Source organism: Suricata suricatta, chromosome 6 (assembly GCF_006229205.1).
Source record: "Suricata suricatta isolate VVHF042 chromosome 6, meerkat_22Aug2017_6uvM2_HiC, whole genome shotgun sequence".
Taxonomy (NCBI): domain Eukaryota; kingdom Metazoa; phylum Chordata; class Mammalia; order Carnivora; family Herpestidae; genus Suricata; species Suricata suricatta.
Window position 1 is genome coordinate 30,599,054 of NC_043705.1, and position 15,334 is coordinate 30,614,387.

The window sequence follows — 15,334 nt, forward strand, 5'->3', positions numbered from 1 at the left end:
TGTGTTGAATAATTTCATCTCTTTATCTACCTCATTATTTTTGTAATCTGCATAGAATGAATAACTTTATAATCTGAAAAAGGTACCATATGTACAAAAGAGTATATAAAATGTCTTCCACAAGTACAAGAATTTCTTCAGAATATATACCTAGGAGTGAAATTAAAGAGTAATGATAAGGGTGCCGGGATGGCTCAGTCGGTTGAACATCCGGCTTCAGCTTAGGTCATGATCTTACTGTTTGTGGGTTCAAGCCCCGTGTCAGGCTCTGTGCTGACAGCTAGCTCAGAGTCTGGAGCCTGTTTTCAAATTCTATGTCTCCCCCTCTCTCTGACCCTTCCCTGCTCCTGTCTCTCTCTCTCTCTCTCTCTCTCAAAAATAAACATTAAAAAAAAATTTTTTTAAATAAAGAGTAATGATAGAAAGAGCACCTGTGTATGTCAGTTCATCTATGAATTTTAAAGGTAAAAATTATATTTAATCTAGCATCTAGTATTACAGTTGTTTTAGTCAGGAAGGCTATTTAAAAAGTTTAATCTATATAATGCCAGAAGTAGAAATTCTTTTTTCTATAATATTTTATTTTTAAATAAATTCTTCCCCAAATTTGGGGCTCAACCTCACAACACCGAGATCAAGAGTTGCCTGCTCCACCAACTGAGGCAGCCAGGTGCCCCAGAAGTGGAAATTTTGATGCCTCTTTTTAATTCCTTTTTTTTAAAAGATGCTATTTTTTTGTTTTTTTTTAATTTTTTTTATTTGAGAGAGAGAGAGAGAAGACACAAGTGAGTGAGGGGTGGAGAGAGAGAGGAAGAGAGAAAGAAAAGCAGGGCTCACCTGGCAGGGCTCGAGTCCACCCATGTGGGACTTAAACTCACTAACCGTGAGATCATGACCTGAGTCAAAGTCAAACGTTTAATGATTTAACCACACAGGTGCCCAGCTCTTCTAAGTGTTTTTAAAAAAGGCTCTGAACATTATAGTCTGAGTACCTATTGATTGAGAGAAGTATATACCAAAAGTATAATTTAAAGTTAGATAATTGTATAGTTTACTCATTTCAGCAGCATCTACATAAGGTTGAAAACATCTTCATTTAGATTTATTTAAACATTCGACAAATACTTATTTTTTTAAAAAATTTAAAAATGTTTTATTTATTTTTGAGAGAGAGACATGTGAACAGGGGAGGGTCAGAGAGAGGGGGAGACACAGAATTTGAAGCAGTCTCCGGGCTCTGAGCTAGCTGTCAGCACAGAGCCTGACACGGGGCTTGAACCCACAAACTGTGAGATCATGACCTGAGCCGAAGTCGGATGCTTAACCGACTAAGCCACCCAGGCGCCCCAACAAATACTTGAACATCTAAAATGTCTTCTCAGATAAAATTTCTAACTTTTTGGAGTTTATACTCAAGGACAGAAATAATAAACACACAAAAACATTATCTGAGATAATGACAAGTACACTGGAGAAACTCACACAGGGTAATATGATAGGGACTGGGAGAAGATTACTAGAGATGGATGTTCAGGGGAGGCCTCTCCGAGTAGGTGATCTTTAAACTAGGACCTGTATGACAAGGAACAAACTAAATTAGCATCTGCAGGCAGCCAAGACATGGTAAACACAGACATGAACTTAAGTGTCCTACAGTCCCCAGATTGAGAACCACTATCATAAGGGAAAGACTATGATCTGAGCTCTGGCTTCAAATTTAGCCTTTAGCTTGCTCAGTCCAGGCCACATGAGCCTGAAACATTCCTTTCCTGGCTCTAACTCATAGTCTTCAGTTTTCTGTCAGTAAAATAGGGTGAGGATTCTAGGGTACTATAAGGGTTAATTAATGCCTATAACATTAAGCTGTTTAGATGAAAAGTTCAGGGCTGTATCGTGGGTTATTAGAGCCTCCTAAGCCCCAGGGAAAATCTCTCCAGTCTGTAGCTGTGGGACAATGGCCTTCACGCTTTTGTAGGTATGAGGTTGTTATAATGTGAATTCCTGGGCTCTTGGCCGGAGGTTCTGGGTTCTTATCTTCTAAGTTCTGTGTTCCCTTGTCCAGTGCCTCATGTTTCCAAACATTCTAGATTTTTGTCCTTGCAAATGGACCGGAGTATGAACTTATCCACATATACTATGGTCAGAGACACTTTTGGTCATATTTCCTAAGAGCAGAGACTGGGGAAGGCAGGAATGTGTCTGCATCTACTTCTCAAATGTAGACAGATGTTAGGAGGATGATTTAGGAGAAAACTTTGAATAAGAAGGGAAGAATTGCCGACTGGTAGAAAATGAGAGAAGAAGGTGAGTACAAGGAAAGTAATCCTGGTGTGAGGCCAGTTCACTGCTTCTTACCCCTTTTCCTGGTGCTGAATTCCACTATAGGAGCTGTCCAGGGCTTGACTGGTTAATTCATTCATTCCTTCAATAAATATATATGTATTAAATGTCTATTATATGCCAGACAGTGTAGTCTATAGCATGTGTAGGAATTCAATGTGAAATAAGATCTCTGCTTTCCTGGAATTTCCACTCTAGTAGGGGGAGGCAGCAAATAAATAAATGCAATGATACATATGTAAGACTATTTCAGACTGTGGTGAGTACAATAATATAAGGTAACATAATAAAGAGGGAGGGCTTGATGTGGGACTACCGTAGACTGGGGATTAATAAAGGCCTCTCTGAGAAGATAACATTCGAGCAGAGACCTGAATGACAAGAAGTCAGCCTTGGGAATAAGGGAGAGGGAGTGGAGGGAAAGAAAGCATTTTTGGCCAAAAAAATATCAGTGCAAAGGCCCTCAGGCAGGAAGGGCTTCAGAATGTTTGAGAAAGCCCATAGAGCTAGAGTGGAAGAGTGAAGGAGAGAATAGGGCAAGGTGAGGTTGGAAAAGGTGAGCGTCAGTGTGGTAGTCTACATAATGAATACTTTGGAAGAGGCAGTGTGGATGAAGACTTGTCCCTTGGGGTAAGAATAACAGAGGCCAACCTAGAATAGCCAAAACAATCTCAAAAATGAAGAACCAAGTTGTAGGACTCACAACCTCTGATTTTCAAAATTACTTCAAAGCTACTATAAGACAGTGTGGTACTTGCATAAGGAAATGCATACAGAATTGACAGTCTAGGAACACATACTAATACTTAGGGTCAATTAAGTCTTGATGAGAAGGCCAAGACAATTCAATGGTAAAAAATAATCTTTCCAACAAATGGTTCTGGGAAAACTGGATATCTTCATGCAAAATAAAGAAGCTGGACTCCTGCTTCATACCATATGCAATAATTTACTCAAAATGCATCAAAAACCCAAATGTAAGAACTAAACCATCACTTCTTAGAAGAAAATAAGTGTTAATCCTCATGACCTTGGATTTGGCAATGGTTTCTTAGATATGATACCAAAACACAAGGAACAAAATAAAAAATAAATTAGACCTCATCAAAATTTTAAAACTTCTGCTCTTCAAATGGCACTATCTAGAAAGTGAAAACAACCTGCAGAATGGGAGAAAATACATGTAATTATAAATCTGATAAGGGGCTAGAATATATTAAGAATTCTTAAAACTCAATAACAGGGGCGCCTGGGTGGCTCAGTCAGTTAAGCCTCCATCTTCAGCTCAGGTCATGATCTCGCAGTTCGTGGGTTTGGGCCCCGGGTCAGGCTCTGTGCTGACAGCTAGCTCAGAGCCTGGAGCCTGTCTTCAGATTCTGTGTCTCCCTCTCTCTCTGACCCTCCCCTACTCACGCTGTCTCTCTCTGTCTCTCAAAAATAAATTTAAAAAATTAAAAAAAATTTTTAAAAAATCCTCAATAAGAAGAAGACAAATAACTCCATTTAAAAATAGACAAGGTGGGGTGCCTGGTGGCTCAGTTGGTTGAGTGTCTGACTTCAGCTCAAGTCATGATCTTGCAGTTTGTGGGTTCAAGTCCCATGTCATATTGGAGCCTAGAGCCCACTTCAGATTCTGTGTCTCTCTCTCTGCCCCTTCCCTGCTTGTTCTCTGTCTCCCTTGCTCATAAATAAATTAAAAACATTAAAAAAATTTTTTAATAGACAAGGGAAGGGGCACCTGGGAAGTTCGGTGTATTGGGTGTCGGACTCTTGATTTCGGCTCAGGTCATGGGATTGAGCCCCGTGTCAGGTTCCACACCGAGCATGGAGCCTGCTAAGGATTCTTTTTCTCTCCCTCACTGGCATGCAGTCTCTCTCTTGAAAACAAAGGGAAGGGGCATCCGGCTGGCTTAATCAGTGGATCACGTGACTCTTGATCTTACGGTAGTGAGTTCGAGCCCCACATTAGGTGAAGAGCTTACCAAAAAAAAAAAAAAAAAAAAAAGAATAAACAAGGCATCCAAATAGACATTTATCTAAAAAATATATAATAATGGCAGGGACCTGGCTGGCTTAGTCAGAGGACCAAGTGACTTGACCTGGTGGTCATGAGTTTGACCCCACGTTGGGTATAGAGATTACTTTAAAATAAATAAATAAACAAGCCAGGGGGGCCTAGGTGACTCAGTCAGTTGAGCGTCTGATTTTGGCTTAGGTCATGATCTCATGGTTCCTGAGTTAAAGCCCCACATTGGGCTGACTGCTGTCAGCAGAGCCCGCTTCAGATCCTCTGTCCCCATCTCTCCCCCCTCCTCCTCTCATATTCTCTCTCAAAAATAAATAAACATGTATAAAAATATATAAATAAATACAGTTAAAAAATAAAGAAATATAAATGGACAATAAGCACATGAAAATATGCTCAACATCATTAGCCATTAAGAAAACATAAATCAAAACCACAATGAGATACCATTCATAGTCATTAGAATGGCTATAAATAACAAGTATTGGTGAGGATGCGGAGTATTTGGAACCCTCACACATCACTGGTGGGGATGTAAAATGACGCAGCAGCCCTGAAAATAGTTTGTGTCCTTCTAAAAGTTAAATATAGAATCATCATATGATCTAGCAATCCCACTCCTGGATATATACCCAAAAGATTTAAAAGCAGGGACACAGATACTTTATACCAATGTTCATAGCAGCATTATTCACAATAGTCAAAAGGTGAAAACAACTGCGATGATTCAACAACCCAAAGTGATGAATAAACAAAATGTGTTACATCCATACAGTGGAATATTATTCAGCAATAAAATGGAATAAAACACTGAGACATGCTACAACATTGATGAACTTTGAAAACATCATTCTAAGTGAAAGAAGCTAGTCACAAAGGACCACATATTGTATGATTCCATTTATGTGAACTATCCAGAATAGGCAAATCTATAAAGACAGATATTAGTCTATTGGTTGCCAAAGGCTTGGAGACCTGGGGCGTAGCGGGGAGGCTGGGAGATAATGGCTAAGGAGTATAGGACTTTTTTTAGGGCTGATAAAAATGTTCCAGAATGGATGTGATGGTTGTACAACTCTGTGAATATAATAAAAGCCACAAAATTGTGTGGTCTGTGAATTATATTTCAATAAAACTGTTGAAAATAATAAAAAAAAAAAAGAGGGGCATCTGATGGCTCAATTGGTTAAGCATCCAACTTCAGCTGAGGTCATGATCATGCAGTTCATGAGGTAGAGCCCCACATCGGGCTCTGTGCTGACAGCTCAGAGCTTGGAGCCTGCTTCAGATTCTGTGTCTCCCTCTCTCCCCTTCCCTGTTCACACTCTGTCTCTCTATCAAAAATAAATAAACATAAAAACAAAGAAAAAAAGAAAAAGAATGTAGGGGCCAGAGCCTGGTATCTAATTAGCAGGGTCACCGCAGGGAGGCTGAAAACCTCTAGAGCCTCCAAGACCAAAGGAATCACCACTGTTGGGCAAGAACTGGGGGAATTCTCCAGTACCGACTCCAGGAACCTCACAGTTAAGTGAACCCAAGGGAAGAACCACACTCTTGGGAGATTTCTCCAGGTTGTTTTCAGAGACCTGTGTTTGTTCATCTCCTGCGAATACATCTGTATCCAAAGGGGATAACGTGTAGTGATGCAAACTAGAGCTGTGCTCCCTTTCTAGAGCCTCTGCTTTTCTCAATGATCACATATTTATGTCAGAGTCCTTAGCCCAGCCTGACCTATCTTCTCTTTATTAATAACCACAGGATCACAGAGCTGGAAGATCATCTCAACTTAAAGATGCAGAACTGAGGGTTCAGAGAGAGTTACCTGCTTGGTCACACAGCCAGTAAACAGCATAGCAGGTACTGAAATTTTGGTGAAACGCCTCATCCCTAAATTCCCCATCCTAGTGACTAAATTGCTAATGAGACAGGAATAGCCTAAGGAAGGACAGGTGTCAGGCGAAGGGGAGGGGATGGATGGTAGGAGAGAAAGGGAGAGGTGTAGGTGGAAAGTGACATATGTGGCAAAGTAGTTGTTACTATACTGGTTTACATTTTTTTTCTCTTTGAAGTTTGATTTCTTTCCGTGTTGGTCTATTCTAATTAACCATATGGGACTGTGGTCTACAAGAATTGTTGGTTCTTAAACATCATTGAAGGGTTTAGGCCATTTTGAGAAATGGACCAGAACAGGAGGAAGGAAATAAAAGTACCACTGTTTTAGGAGATGTCCCTGGCTCCTCCCAGTTCCTGCTATTGAGCCCAAGGGGGCCCGCTGTGGCCCCTTACAGCTTGTCCTTACCATTTAACCCCAGGGTTTCTAAATAAACTCCTTCATGGCTGAGAAGGTCCCTCTCACCTGCCCTATCTAGTCTCTTCACCCTCTGCAGAGAAAGTCTTGTCTGGAGACTTAGAGAGAGAAGCAGGGAGAGGAGTATCTGTTCCCTTTCATAGATTCATACCAGAGCTGCTCAGAGAACAGTTCAGAGCTCATGCTCCCAGGCTTTGACTGCTGGGTTAAAGATGAGAGTTGGCTGAGTAAGGAGAGACTCAAAACCCAACAGAGACTTCATAGATCTTCTCCTCCATCCTTCTGCCTCCACTGCAACTGCTATATAGTACTGCAGCAGTCCTGAAACCTTCTGGTACAGTCTTGCAAATTATTAAAGACCCACAGTTCTTTTATTTATTATTAAAGACTAAAGGGCTCTTGTTTCTTTATTTTTATATTGATTGTACTCTTTTTTTTTTTTTTGAGAAAGAGAGAGCATGTGAGCACGGGAGAGGGGCAGAAAGGGAGAAAGAGAATCTTAAGCAGGTTCCACGTCCAGCATGGGGCCTGACTCGGGGCTCAATCCCATGACCCTGGGATCATGACCTGAGCTGAAATCAAGAGTCAGATGCACAAATGACTGAGCCACCCATGCATCCTGAAATCTCGTTTACAGATGTGGGTTTTATCTATTAGTATTTAATGTATCAGAAGTGAAAACTGAGGAATTTATAAAAATCTATAAGTTTAATTCATAAATGTGAACACAAATAACATATTTTTTATGAAAAATCTATTTTTCAAAGCAAAATTTAGTAAGAGTGAATTTTTAATTTGTGGTTTAATAAAAGACAGATGGACTGTCTATCCTATCAGTTTCAAAGTTCAGTCAACTGCAATTAGTATTTTGGTTGAAGAATATGAAGAAAATCTGGACCCACATAGATGTGTATTTGGAAAGAAAAGAATATTTTAATGCTTTTTCCCCCCAGATAATTGCAGTTATTATCTTTTTTATTTTTTAAATGCTTTATTTATTTTTGAGAGCAAGAGAGACAGAGAACAAGTGGGGGAGGTGCAGAGAGAGGGAGACACAGAATCTGAAGCAGGCTCCAGGCTCTGAGCTGTCAGCACAGAGCCCGATGCAGGGCTCAAACTCACAGACCGTGAGATCCTGACCTGAGCCGAAGCTGGACACTTAACTGACTGAGCCATCCAGACACCGGCAGTTATTACCTTTAATACCACACAAAAATTCAACAACTGTTTTCTAAAGGTTGAAATCATAACTATAAATTTTTCATACTCTGTTACATTAAAATCAACTAGCCTATCTTTGAATGTTCTTTTATTCATGCATGGTTTAATAACATCATGTATTGGTCATTTGGGAAATACAGTTCACTGAGTTATGCAGCTCTTGCAAATACTGACACATTTTATTATATAATGTCAAAATAATATCAGAAATACATTTTGCAATATCATCCCCTATATCATCAAAAAAGTATTTAAGTTTTGGGGAATTGTCAACCAATGACAGTGGATGTAATTTTCCAAAATCCTCATTATACTCCCAAAGCTTGAATTTTATATTTGGAAACAATATACTGTCAGCTGTTTTCCTTCAGGTGGCAGGCTCCAGAAAATGTCTGCCAAATACACAAGTCTGAATTACCAAAATTTATGTCAGTCATACTTTCAAGTAAAAATGATGCTCCATGAAAAAATGGTTAGTTCGCTTACAACAAAAATAGTTGCACAAGTGTTTTCCCTGGAGACAAGCAATGTTCAGCAGACATGCTCTATGCATATTTCTCATTTCCTCACATAGAATATTAAAATATATGTAATCAAAGGTTGAGTTTTAATTAATAAAATTAACTTTTACTGCTTCATTGAGGACATTTTAAATGTTTATATATTTATTTTGAGGGGGGGGGGAGTGCGAACACTGAGGAGCGGCAGAGAGAGAATCCCAAGCAGGCTCCACACTCAGCAGAGCCCAACACAGGGGCTCAATCTCACAATCCATGAGATCATGACCTGAGCTGAAATCAAGAGTTGGATGCTCAACAGACTGAACCACTTAGGCTCACCTGCATGTCTCTTACTTAACATTTTAATGTTTATTTTTGAGAGAGAGAAACACAGCACGAGCAGGGGAGGGGCAGAGAGAGGGAGTCACAGAATCTGAAGGAGGCTCCAGGCTCTGAGCTGTCAGCACAGAGCCTGATGTGGGGCTTAAACCCAGGAACCATAAGATCATGGCCTGAGCCATAGTAGCACATGCTTATCTGACTGAGCCACCCAGGTGCTCCTGCGAATCTCTCACTGTAAATCAAAAGCCAGAAACAATTAAGCTTAGTGAGGAAGGTATGTTGAATATCAAGATAGGCAAAGTAAATTGAAAACCATCTGTAAAGGTTTCACCATATTAGATGTTATTAAGAACATTCGGAATTCAGGTGGCTAAGTCCGTTAAGGGCCCAACTCTTCATTTCAGCTCAGGTCATGATCTCATGGTTTGTGAGACTGAGCCCTGGGTCAGGCTCTGTGCTGACAGTGTGAAGCCTGCTTGAGATTCTCCCTCTCTCTCTCTCTCTCTCTCTCTCTCTCTCTCTCTCTCTCTCTGCCCATCCCCCATGTGCAAGAGCGCTTTTTCTCTCTCTCAAAATAAACAAACAGGAAAAAAAAGAACATTCGGGATTCAAACTACCAACATTACAAGAAACTTGAAGAAGTTGATTCCAACCCTCATGGATGACTTTGAGAGATTCCAGATTTCAATGGAGAATGTAACTGCAGATGTGATAGCAATAGCAAGAAAAATTGAATTAGAAGGAAAGCCTAAGATGTTACTGAATTGCTACAATTTCATGGTAATACTTTAATGGGTGAGAACTTGCTTCTTCTGGAAGGGCAAAGAAAATGCTTTCTTAAAATGGAATCTACTCCCAGTGAAGATGCTGTGAAGATTGTTGAAATGACAATAAAGGATTTAGAATATTACATAAACTTAGTTGATAAAGCCGCAGCAGGGCTTGAAAGGATTGACTCTAATTTTTTTTTAAGATTTTATTTTTGGGGTGCCTGGGTGGCTCAGTTGGTTGGATCAACATTGGATCCGACTCTTGATTTCAGCTCAAGTCATGATCTTGCAGATCGTGGGATCAAGTCCCTCATTGGGCTTGGTGCTGACAGAGCACAGCCTACTTGGAATTCTCTCTTCTCTCTCTGTCCCTCTCCCTGGCTCGGATGCTCTCTCAAAATAAATAAACACTAAAAAAGATTTATTAAAAAATTTTAATGTTTATTTTTGAGAGACAGAGCATGGGGAGGGGGGGAGAAAGAGAGGGAAACACAAAATGCACAACAGGCTCCAGTCTCTGAGCTGTCATTACAGACCCTGACATGCGGCTTGCACCTATGAACTGCGAGATCATGACCTGAGCCGAAGTTGGACCCTTAACTGACTGAGCCACCCAGGTGCCCCCCCAAAAAGATTTTAATCTCCCCACACAGCATGGGGCTCGAATTCACAACCTTGAGATCCAGAGTTGCATGTTCTACTAACTGAGCCAGACAGGCACCCCAGGACTGATTTCAATTTTGAAAAAAGCTCTACTGTGAGTAAAATGCTGTCAAGCAATATTGCATGCTACAGAAAAATTGTTCATGGAAAGAAAAGTCCATTGATGAGGCAAACTTCATTGTTATCTTATTTTAAGAAACGGCCACAGAGACCCGAATGTTCAACAACCACCACCTGCTCAGTTAGGAGCCATCAATATCAAGGCAAGATCCACTACCAGGAAGAAAAATGATGACTTGCTAAAAGCGCAGATCTTAGCTGTACCACTACTTATTTAACCACTTATTGATGGACAAGTATTAAGGTTTCTGTGAACATCTTTGTACACATATTTTTGAGCTTATGTCTGAGTGTCTCTATGCCAATTCTCCCAGAATTTGAAGTGGATTTTGCTAGATCAAACGGTATGTGCATTTAAAAATTTGAAGGCAACTCCAAACTGATTTCCTAAAGATTTTATCAATTTACAATCCTGCTAATGGCATATGAGAGTACAAGAGCAAACTTGTGAGAATAATTGTTGGGCATGAGATGATCAGGCTCTGCAAAGTGGTCTCACCAGTGCTCTTGAGGGTTTTAAAATATTTGAGTCCTGAGGTGCCTGGGTGGCTCAGTAGGTTTAGTGTCTGAGTCTTGATTTCAGTTCAGGTCATGATCTCGAATTTCATGAGTTTGAGCCCCGTGTCTGGCTACATGCTGACAGTGTGGGGCCTGTTTGGGATTCTCTCTCTCTCTTTTCCTCTCTCTTGTCCTTCCCCTGATCATGTGTCTCTCTCAAAATAAAATTAAAAATTAAAAAAAATATTTCAGAGTCCATCAGTTATTCTCTAGGAATTCTAATATTCATATGAAATCCCTAGTACACAGAACAGTATTACTGCGTCCTTTGGACACTATTATGGCTCAATCTTGGTTAAAAATCCTGCAAGCTTAAGGGCAGAGGCATTGGGAGAGTCTAGGGCTTTAACCACATCCCAGAGGCCACTGACAGGCTTGCCCATTTCTCAGACATTGTCCTGCATAACCCTGGCTGTTTTTTTCTTCCTTGTCACCAGTGGTGCCGATGCTAGGGTTAAAAAGGTCATTCCAGGGGGAAAGTTTCAGAGTAGAGCCATGACCACAATTTTTCTTATGGTCTCTATGAGCTTGTACTAGACTCATGTTTCAGTTAGACTGTCTACAGTCCTCTTGGGGCCACAGCAAACGCCATGCCACTTGCTTGGGGAAGAACATCTGGGAGGTGGCACTGTTACCTGCCCTGCAGGTGAACGCCATGCTGCGTCTCTTGCTTTATAGGCCTGCCTTGATGAGCAAGGGGTGTGGTTAACAAAGTTGAGTTCAAACACTCCAAAAGAGTCTCTAAGATCAGCCTTCAGAGTGACTCAGTTGTCACTTATAAGCCAAAATTTCTCTCTGAGTAGGAATCCTGGGCTTGCTGTCTTTTCACTTTGGTAAGCAATGCTGTACTTCTGATTCTTACAGGAAATATCACAAGGTGATGGATGGAAACGTCACCTTAGAGATTTTTCCAGGAGGTATTGACTCTACTGCCCAGTTCTCCATTTTCCTCTCTATTAAACAGGTAGTATAAAGCCTAGAGGACTCCCATAGTCCTTCTGATTCAAAAGTACAAACTCATTATGAGCCAGACCACCATGACCTGGAAGAGAAGTTGAGTCTTGATGGGGAAGGGGGGTTCTATCTAACTATTATCTTATCAGGAAAGTGCTCAGACAATGAGATTCTAAACTTTTACCGGTCTTGGAACCTTCTAGAGTCTGTGGCAGAATGCCATGGTACCTGCCAAGGAGAGCTTCTAGAGAAGGTAGGCATGGCTGCCCAAGCTGCCGGGTATAAGAGGACATACGAAACAAGGTGTTTGGAGTAGTCAGCCTCAGGTTCCCCACATGTGTGGAATACCAGAGGTAGGGGCTTCACTGTAATGCACTTGGTAAGGTTCTGGGTTTCTTCGAAGGATCTGTGGTTGCAGGTTCTTAGTATCCTGTTCTTGTCAAATGAGCTTGTACAACTGTAGTTCAAGATATCTGGGATGGAGACCTATACACTTGCTGATGCTTATTCATCAGTGTGATTCTTGGACTTCTCTTTTAATTACTACTGAAGAGTGGAGGAAAGCTCACAAAATTGCTGCTAGTACTCAAAGTTTAAGTATACATCTTTCTGTGGAGGCAATACCCAAAATATATTCACCAAGGATTCACCTGGTAGAAAAGCAGCTTAATCTTCATTGCTAACCACATAACCTTTCCACAGAGTGATGTTTTCTTTTATGAAAACCAAAGCTACAACGTGACATCTTTTAAAAATTTGTTCCCAGTTCCTTATTCCCAGTAAGTATCCCAATTTAATGAATCCTCTGATTGTACACCTACAGTGATTTTTTTCTTAGAACCTTTATTCACTTTTTTCTGATCACCAGAGTAATACATTACTTTTAGAAAATTGGAAACATAAATAAAAATAACCTACTATTCTACCATCTATAGATAATCTATCTCTGCCTTATATTTGTCATTTTTTAAGTCTTTTTTTTTTTTTTAGGTAATCTCTACACCTAACGTGGGACTCAAACTTATGACCCTGAGATCAAGAGTCACATGCTCTTCCAACTGAGCCAACCAGGCACCCCTAATGTTTGTCATTTTGAAGTACATACATTTTGTCTTTTAACCTTATTTTTTTATTTAATATAATGTGAACTTCATTTTTTTTCTAATTTATTTATTTTTGAGAAAGAGAGAGAGCAAGAATAGGTAGGGCCACTGAGAGAAGGTTATAGAGGAATGAAGCAAGCTCTGTACTGACAGCAGAAAGCTGGACTTGAGGCTCCAACACAATAACTGGGAGATGATGACCTGAGCCACCCAGGCGCCCCTGTGAACTTCATTTTTAATGACTGTAGAATCAAACTGTATACCGCAAGAGTTAACCATTTTTCTGTTAGATAGTTAGTTTGTTGATATACAATATTTTTGTGCATATATCTGATTAACCTTTTTTTAAATTAATAGTTTATTGCCAAGTTGGTTTCCATATAACACCCAGTGCTCTTCCCCACAAGTGCCCTCCTCCATGAGCATCACCTCCCACCCCTTTTCCTCCTCCCTCTTCAGCCCTCATTTTATTTTCAGTATTCAAGGATCTCTCATGATTTGCCCCCCTCCCTCTCCCTAACTTTCTTTCCCGCACCCTTCCCCTTCCCTTGGTCCCTTGTTAGGTTTCTCAACATTTTTTTTTTTAAGATTTTGGTTTTGGGGGGCACATGGGTGGCTCAGTCAGTTAAACATCTGATTTGATCTCAGCCCAGGTCTTGGTCTAAGGGTCATGAGTTCAAGCCCCACACTGGGCTCCACACTGGGTGAGGCGCTTACTTAAAAAAAAATCGGGGGTTCCTGGGTGGTTCAGTCAGTTAAGCATCCCATTTCAGCTCAGGTCATGATCTCATAGTTTGTGATTTCGAGCCCCATATTGGGATCTCTGCTGTCAATATGGAGTCCACTTTGGGTTCTCTGTCCCCTTCTCTGTTCCTCCCCTGCTCACACGTGTGTGCATTCTCTCTCAAACATAAATAAACATATTTTTAAAAGATTCAAAAAATATTTTTATTTATTTATTTGTTTAATTTTTTAAATGTTTTATTTATTTTTGATACAGAGAGAGACAGAGTATGAGAGGGGGAGGGTCAGAGAGAGAGGGAGACACAGAACCGGAAGCAGGCTCCAGGCTCTGAGCTAGCTGTCAGCACAGAGCCTGACGTGGGGCTCGAACCCAGGAACACAAGATCTGACCTGAGCTGACCTGAGCCGAAGCCGGAGGCTTAACCGACTGAGCCACCCAGGCACCCCACAAAAAATTATTTTATTTTTAAGTGATCTCTGCATCCAATGTGGGGCTTGATCTCACAACCCGGAGGTCAAGAGTCACACGATCTGTCGACTGAGCCAGGCAAGTGACCCAACTCGTAAGCATAAATTCCTAGAAGTCCAAAGGAATAAGCATTTAAAAAATGTTCACAAGAGAGTAGATCTTAAAAGTTCTCAACACAGGAAGAAAAAATTGTAACTGTGTGAGGTAATACATGGTAACTAAACTTACTGTGTAATCATTTTACAATATATATGTATATTGAATCATTATGTTGTATACCTTAAGTTAATACAAAGTTATCGATCAATTATATCTCAAATAAACTGGAAAAAATAAGGGCGTTTGGGTGGCTTAGTTGGTTAAGTGTCCGATTTGGGCTCAGGTCATGATCTCACAGTTGGGTTCATGGGTTCGAGCCCCGCATCGGGTTCTGTGCTGACAGCTAGCTCAGAGGCCAGAGCCTATCTTTGGATTCTGTGTCTCCCTCTCTCTCTGACCCTCCCCTGCTCATGCTGTCTCTCTCTCTCAGAAATAAATAAAAACATTTAAAAAACCTCGAAAAAATAAAAATAAAAAAATTAAATTTTAGAATAGTGTTAGATTTAACAAAAAGTTGGGAAGACATTACAGTTGCCACATAGCCTATATTGATTTCCTCTATTACTAATATCTATGGTACATGTGTGCAATAAATAAACTGATGTTGATATAATATATTCTTGCATATAGTATCAAGGGTACATACTATCAACAGGAGTTATCACTGATGATGTTAATATTGATATCCTGGCTGAGGTGGTGTTGTCAGGTTTCTCTACTGTTAAGTCATTTGTACCCCTCCCATTTCCATATTTTACTCTTTGGAAGGATATCACTATGCATAGCCCAAACTTAAGGAAAAGGGAGTTAATGCTTCACCTCCTTAAGGGTACAGTTTCTACAAAAATTTGGATTTATTCTTCATGGAAGACTTACCTATTCTCCCCATTTATTTATTTAACACTTATTTACTACCCACTTGGACTCAAGGATATTTATTTTATACTTTGAGCTATAATTCAGTACTATTTATTTGCTCAAATTAATTCCTGCTTTGGCCATTGGGAATTGTTTCAGTTAGCTCCTGTTATCTCTCTTTTTTTTTTTTTTGAAAAAAAATTTTTTTATGTTTTATTTATTTTTGAGATAGAGAGATTCAGACATGAGCAGGGAGGAG

At 40.2% G+C, this 15,334-nt stretch overlaps 1 protein-coding gene across 1 annotated transcript in view; it reads right to left on the reverse strand.

Moving 5' to 3' along the window:
* The window catches only part of HBEGF (heparin binding EGF like growth factor), a 63,409-nt gene that overhangs the window by 38,844 nt on the left and 9,231 nt on the right, over positions 1 to 15,334 (reverse strand). The gene's annotated exons all lie outside the window — the stretch shown is intronic.